This window comes from Otolemur garnettii, unplaced genomic scaffold (assembly GCF_000181295.1).
Source record: "Otolemur garnettii isolate 467f Iridium unplaced genomic scaffold, OtoGar3 scaffold00010, whole genome shotgun sequence".
Lineage (NCBI taxonomy): Eukaryota > Metazoa > Chordata > Mammalia > Primates > Galagidae > Otolemur > Otolemur garnettii.
Window position 1 is genome coordinate 37275543 of NW_003852405.1, and position 7945 is coordinate 37283487.

A 7945-nucleotide genomic window follows, 5' to 3' on the forward strand; every position below is an offset into this window, starting at 1 on the left:
AGTATAGTATAATATAGTATGGAATGTTATAGTACAGTACACTGCAGTATAATATAGTAGTAGTATGGTATAGTATAGTACAGTATAGTATAATATAGTAATAGTATGGTAGAGTATAATGGTATGGTATAGTACAGTACGGTTTAGTATAGTACAGTACCATATATTATAGTATGGCATAGTATAGTAATGGTATGGTATAGTACAGTACAGTATAGTATAATATAGTATGGAATGGTATAGTATAGTACACTGCAGTATAGTATAATATAGTATGGAATGGTATAGTATAGTACACTGCAGTATAGTATAATATAGTATGGAATGGTATAGTACAGTACACTGCAGTATAATATAATATAGTATGGAATGGTATAGTAAGTACACTGCAGTATAATATAGTAATAGTATGGTAGAGTATAGTAATGGTATGGTATAGTACAGTACAGTATAGTATAATATAGTATGGAATGGTATAGTACAGTACACTGCAGTATAATATAGTAGTAGTATGGTATAGTATAGTACAGTATAGTATAATATAGTATGGAATGGTATGGTACAGTATAGTGCAGTATAATATAGTATGGAATGGTATGGTACAGTATAGTGCAGTATAATATAGTATGGAATGGTATGGTACAGTATAGTGCAGTATAGTATAATATAGTATATGGTACAGTATAGTATACTACAGTATACTATACTATGGAATGGTATAGTACAGTACAGTATAATATAGTATAGTACTGTATAGTATAATATAGTATGGAATGATATGGTACAGTATAGTGCAGTATAGTTAATATAGTATATGGTACAGTACAGTATAATATAGTATGGTACAGTACAGTCTAGTATAATATAGTATGGAATGGTATGGTATAGTACAGTACACCATAGTATAATATAGTATAGTATAGTATAGTAATTATAGTATGGTACAATAGATATCCTATAGTGTAATGTATTCATATAGGTAGGGTAGTGTAGGGACATATATTTAGCCATTCTCTCCTTGCCTTCTCTCACTTATACACATCACTTATACACATATCTCCTGGTTCTTTTCTCCTAATTTCTACTTTTCAACTCCTCCTCAAACCTGCAGCTTCCTCCCCTCTAAACTATCTTGTAATTTCATTTGTCGTAATTGATTGCTCATGTTCAGTACCTGAACAGTGCTTAATTTGCCCTCATTCTGGAACTCAGCTCCAGAATGTCAACCATTCAGCGTGCACTGCTCCTGCAGCACCTCTGTGCTCCGTCTCCTGTTTAGTGATTCACGTCTGCAGGTGGATAAAGGCGGGAGTCAGGGCCACCCCGCTGTGTTCCCACAGGCCCAGACATGGTGTCCTGTGTGCAGCATAGACTTTCCCTCCCCTGTTCCCTCTGCCAGACTCTCCCCAGAGCCCCCAGGCTGCCTCCTTGCTGCTCATGTGTCCCCTCTGCCCACCTGTCTGTCATCTCCTCACATTGTCCTTCCATAAATACCCTGTTCTCACCATCCAGTCATTCTTTGCAACCCTGACCAACACCGTTTTTTTGTATAGCCTGTATCATATCTGGGGTTATATTATGATTTATTAATTTATTTCAGTCCTCCCATCTGGAACATCAGCTCCAAGGGGACAAGGATATTTCCTATTTCTGGCCATATCTCTAGAACTTAGAGTAGTGTTTAGCACATAATAAAGTTAAATATTAAATTAATATTAGGTGAATATTTAAACCACTGAACAAAAGTTTGCTGAGTTGAAATAAATGATAATATAATAAAATATCCCTCACTTAAGGGTGACAACTTTCTTAAGGCTGTGGTGGCATATGGAATATAGATGGCTGGCTTATAAATATAAAACCTGCCGTGTTGTTCTCGTGAGGGAAGGGACAGCACGAACGTCCAGTGGGACCCTCTGCACTGCACTTACCAGGCTGAGGTGGGCAGCGAGCAGCCTAGATTAGCACTGTCCACTAGAAACCAAGGGAGAGCCCCAGTGAGAGCTGAATATGTAATCTTAACCCTGCCAGTAGCAACATTTAAAAAGGTAAAATTCACTTCAATACCATATTTTACTTAGCCTAGTATATCCAAAATGTTATTTCCACATGTAATCAATAACAAAACTATTATGAAAAGTTCACAATTTTTATATTTACTGTTTATATTCAAACACTGAGGTCTATTTTATGCTTACAGCACCTTTTCATTCAAACTAATGCTTAATAGTCACAGGTGGCGGGTGGTTGCGTGCTGGACAGAGTGAAGGTGTATACTATGTCTCCATTTCATTTACGCGTTTCATTCTCTCCCCACACAGTCTTACAGGCAACCTTCCTCCTCTTTTGAAGGATAACAACCATTCCCTTAGTGAGTGTCAGGATTATTACTCTTAAGATGCAATAAGATAAAACGGCTTTTCCATCTTACATAGATGGAATGCTTTTCTCTGTCACTTTTTTCCAAACCACAGAAGTCTCAGAGCACGCAATATTAATACTATTAACAGATAACCCCAGGATTTTTTTTGTGTGTGTATGTGGTTTTGGGCCACGGCTGAGTTTGAACCCGCCACCTCCTGCATATGGGGCTCGTGCCCTACTCCTTTGAGACACAGGCACCACCCTTTCCAGAATTCTTTTAAGAGAAACAGAATTTCTAAATTCCAGAAGTTTCCCTTGTGATATCCTGAGCAGAGCATGGAAGTCTGAACGTGGCTTTCTGTCCCTGGCACTGAGAATCTGAAGGACAACTTATGGGAAATGCCCTTCTGCTCTGGAGGCAGGAAGGGAGAATGAAAGAAAGGTGTTATCATCGCAGGTGACAGAATAAAAAACCTGTTAGCTGGGAGAGCAGAACCAGCCTGGTGAGGAAGACAAGGGCCTCAACAGTGCACCCCAGCCTCCCTCTGCACCACAGGTCCCTGCAGATCCCACGGGCTCTGTGGACACAGAAGGAAGCCGTCACAGGGTTTGCTCCAGCAGGAGGCAAAAAGACCACGCAGTCCACGGGATGAGCACCCAGGGGTGGGCAGGACGGTGAGTTGAGCTGAACCTTAAATGGCCAGAGCCCCATGGAGAGGTCGGGTGAGGAAGCCAGGCCGTGGAGCCAGACCGTGCTCCTGGTGAGCTGAGAGGGTGGCACTCACCTGTGACACCTGCTGCCATCACTCCAGCCGTGCTGCGTTTCCCCCTCTGCCCACATGCTGTGCAATTACAAGGGAGCAGCAGGAACTGGGGGAAATCTCGAAAAACCAGGCCTTTCCCCCCAAAGGCACCATTTTACATTGAGGGGCAAGTTCAAGTCCCTCCGAGGATTTCCCCCAATCTGTGAAACAGGAGCTTCATGAGATGAGCTGTCTCCAGAAGCACGGAGGCTGCCCCCTCTTCTTCCTCCCCCCCTTCTTCCCTTTCACACGTCTGGTTAGCGGCATATAATTTTTAGCTCCATTTCAAACAGTCACTGGGAAAGGACTAGAAAATTTAAAATACACTAATGGGGGCTGGTCAACTGAAAGCAAAGAGATAATTCATCTCAACTGACCGACTTCAAAGCTATGAAGATGGCGAGTTTACAGAATTTCAGATGATTCAGAGCAAAGCTACTCAAACCTAATGCACACGGCTCATCACCCTGGGACCCTGTTAAAATACAGTCTGATTTGCAGGTCTGAGGTGTGGCCTGCAATTTGCATTTCCAGTAAATACCAGGAGGAGGTGCTGATGGTGCTGACACGGGAACCACACACTTGAGCAGAGACCTAGAAGATGTGACATTGCCAAGTCCCCACTGCAGGATGTGACTTTCAAGGGCTGGTGGTATTGGCACGGAATAAAGTCACCAGAGGCCTGACAATGGGAGCGGTGGGGATAGAGGAACCAGCTGGGCTACAATGTGCACTCACACTCGAGGCTGGTGGCTTTGTAAATGGAGACCGCAAATCTGAAAGGCAGCCCGTCTCCAAGCTACAGAGTGGGCATTTTTCTTGCTGTACCCTCAGAGTCCTAAGTCCCTTCAGCTGCTGGCCACATCTGTGACATAGGAACACCCAGGATCAGGTAGGCATGATAAACACCCGGTCTGCCCTATCGAAGGATTATTGAGCTACTTCTTCACGGAACAGATCTGATAGACGGAGCATGGCAACTCTGCCTTTGGGAACTTACGTCCTCAGCCGCCACTGTCATCACACTCCTGCTTTTCTTCATCATAGAGGTCGGAAACGTCCCCTCTCAGGATGTCTATTATTTGATGAGGCTCTAGTGACAATTTTTAAGACCTACAGCAGAAAAAACACAGAGAAAGAACAGTTCTGTATGTTTCATTAAATAAAAATACACAGCATGTTCTCTAAACCAACACTTGAAATGTGACAAAGTACTGTATAATAAGCAAATACCGCAATTTACCATGTCAGTGAAATTCAACATGGTGAGAAAAGTTTATAAAACACAAAAGTCCAAGAAGGTAGCGCAAAGCTATTTGGAGGAAGAGAGAGGGGATAGTAGGTAACAATTGGCTCCCAAATAATCAATCATCATGAAGAATGTAAAATAATAGCATTTGTGGAGGGCTTTCTACCTTACACAGGACTTCCCATAAGGAACTTCAATTGCTCCCCTAATGGTCTCCGAGATTATTTTTATCATTTTTTTCTGACAAGAGAATAGAAGGTCAGAAAAATTATTTGACCAAAGTAACACAGCTAAAACATGACAGATTCAGAATTTTAAAAAATAGGATCCCTTAATACTCTAAAAAAGAAAACAAAGAAATCAATGCAAGAGAGAGATTAAAATACCTCAATCTCAGTTTTTACCCCAGTTTAAACCTTTCACATGTGTAAAGTCACAGGGAAGCGGCCAAGTCAACATCACTGTCATTAGGAAGAAGAAGCTTAAATTTCCTGCTTAAATCACAGGAATCTGGCCCTCATGAGGTGCAGATTCTACAGTTCATGACACACGACCAAAATTCAAGGATGCACCGTGGGTGTGCAGGCTCCAGAGGGGACTAGCACCTGTTTTGGAGGAAGACCCAGACTCTAAAACTGTCATAACAGACTACAAGAGAATATGAAGAATTCTGAGAGTTTGATCAGAAAAGAGGTAGCCCCCAAAGCTACCAAATCAGAGAGATGTTAACTCTGGTGGTTAACCTGGTGGTTTCCCAGGATGTGAGTGTGAAAAATGTCCCCACATGACTGCATGGCTCCAGAAGCCAGCATATCCCTTCACTCTGCCCACGTAGACCCAGCAAGCACCTCCCCTGAGAAGTCTGCTTCTCTCGCAGGGAGATAGAGAGAGAGCACAGACGTGATGGAGCGTAGCTGTGTGACTGGGAATGCTAAGTGGTGGCATTGTCCCATCGCCTGGGAAACCAAGGTTGAATTTCTTGCACATGATTTGACTATATTATGTGGGAGTTGGCAGGAAACAGACAGAGCAGCTGAGGCTGGAGGAGAGGAATGCTGCCTTTGTGAGTGTTTCAGGGAGAAGCCCCCTGGGATTTTCAGGTATATCGTTCAGCATGCCAAGGAAGAGAATTTTCTCAGCATACTCCAAGGAACGGACACAGCACTGTGCCCCTCCAGTGCTGACCCAGCAGTGACAGACACAATGTGAAGCTTTTACTCAATAGTAGACAGTAACAGGGGCTTTGTCACAGAACTACAGTCAATTTGAGCGGCTCAATAGGTAAGGTTGAACCTGAAAAAAAGATACGTTTATACTCCTAAGTTTAGGGTCAGCTCCTGTGGCTCAAGGAGTAGGGCGCTGACCCCATATGCTGGAGGTGGCGTGTTCAAACCCAGCCCTGGCCAAAAGCTGCAAAATATAAAATAAAATAAAATATACTCCTAAGTTTAAAAAAATAAATTCAAATTTAACTTTTAAATGCCAGATGTAGACTATGCATACTCAGTAATTATAACCCTGTAAAAACGTGAGCATTGGAAAATATCAAAGAACACATATGACATGATGACAATGGAAGTCACAGAAGGGTTATAGGAAGTTTTCTTTTTATTACTGAGTAGATGGATTTCGTTTAGTAGAGATACCATAGAACAAAATGGTGTTTAAAGACACAACTGTGGGAATGTAAAATGCTCAGAGGGTAATACACACAGGAAGATGCCGTGATAGGAAACCCCCATGGGCAGAAAGACAGAATGTTCCAGGGCAATATCAGCAGGTCTTTTGGCAAGCAAGAGCATCTCTGTAAGGTCTCAGCCATGGAAATAGATTTGTTTTATGGTCCTTCAAGCATGAGAGCTTGCTGGATACATGCACATACCTTCAACCAGGAATGCATCCTGGCTAAGAAAAAGTAAGATTGCAAGTTACAAGGCAGTTTTCCAAATGTTCTACAATAAAAATATGTTACTTTTATATTCAGAAAAAAAGCCAACATCTGTTATGTAAGACACAAAAAAGAAAGTGAGAAAGATAGATTATTATTTTCTGGCTGTTTCTCCTGGGCACCCCCAGATCCGCTGTAAACCCTACTCCATCCTGGTCTGTGCCCTAAAAGGCTGGGCCTCAAGGACTGTCTACCCCTCTGTCTCCTGGGTGTGTTCAACCAGGGGACCGATGGAAGCAGGTGAGGGAGATGGGGAGGGAAGAGGACAGAGAGGCCCCCTCTGCTGTCCACAAGATTTGACTCTAGATCACGCTCCAACAGGCCTCCCCCCACCCCCACCCCCACCCCTGGAAGTGTAGGAGGGAGCAGCTTCCTGTTACTCTAGGGTCCCAGAGCTCCATCAGCACTCTGTACTTCTCCTCAAACTTGTCTGTACTTTTTATAAGAAGTAACCCCTTTAAATACTCTTGGACCCCCAGTGGGAGTGCAGTCTACTTGCTGGTAGGAGCTTAACTGATAGAGATTCCTGCCACAACCTTACAAAACCAGAGGGCAGTTTGAAAGCATCCCTGGTGGCTGGCAAGCAGGGTCTCAGGATATACTCAGGGAATGAATGGATGCAACCAGGCGGAGTTCTAGACAGGTTTTAATACTTTGAGAAAGGAAGGTCATCAGGTGTCATCTCAAGTCTATGTCCTCACTCCCAGGAGGCAGTGGCCGCCCTGTGTGAGAAGGGGAATCACACCCCCCTCTCATTCCTGACCCACAGCATTTCTTGGCTTCCTTTAGGCAACACAGACTGAGGATTTTCTTGCGCCTATAAAGTAACCTACACATGTGATTTCACTTATCTCATAAATGCAACCAAAGAAATCAAGGAGGCTCCATCCTCATGGCAGGTGAGGAAACCAAGTAAGTCTCAGCATAACAGCAAGGCACACCCAACGCCAGGCTTCTTTCTGGCTCTAAAGCCACGTCTTTTAACCTGTCACTATACCACTGATTGGATCGTATTCACATATTTTCAAAGTGGAAATGAATGAAATAAATTTTATTTCATTTTGTTTCTGCTATTCGAAATGCATATTAAGTTGATCGCCAGCTTTCCTGGAGCCACGCTCCCTATTAATCTAAGGACAAGAGGAATAATTTTAAAAGATTTAATGCAAATGTTGTTGGAGATTATTTTTCCACTATAAATTTTGCTTCTCAATAAATAGAACACCATATGCCTCATTAAAACAAAGCGTTTCTAAGAATTTCTAAGGTGATGAGCAAGTATAACGACTGTAATTTGCATCCCCGGCGTATTTTTAATAATTTTTCCTCTGTTTTTTATATTTCACCACTTAGAAGATGCTTTTAACTTAAATCATTAGCCTTCCATGACAGTTACTTGTGTTAAATCTCCCTTGTTTTTCTAAGTGGAACCTAAGGGGGGCTGATCGTCCCTGTTGCAGGAATCCCCTCTCACAAGTCTTCATTTTCAGTAGGCTAAGAACTCTCTTCTCCAACACCTCTCTGTGTTCCCGCCTCTCTACACCCAGGGTCTATGGAGATGAGAGTTGAGGGATTGGACAG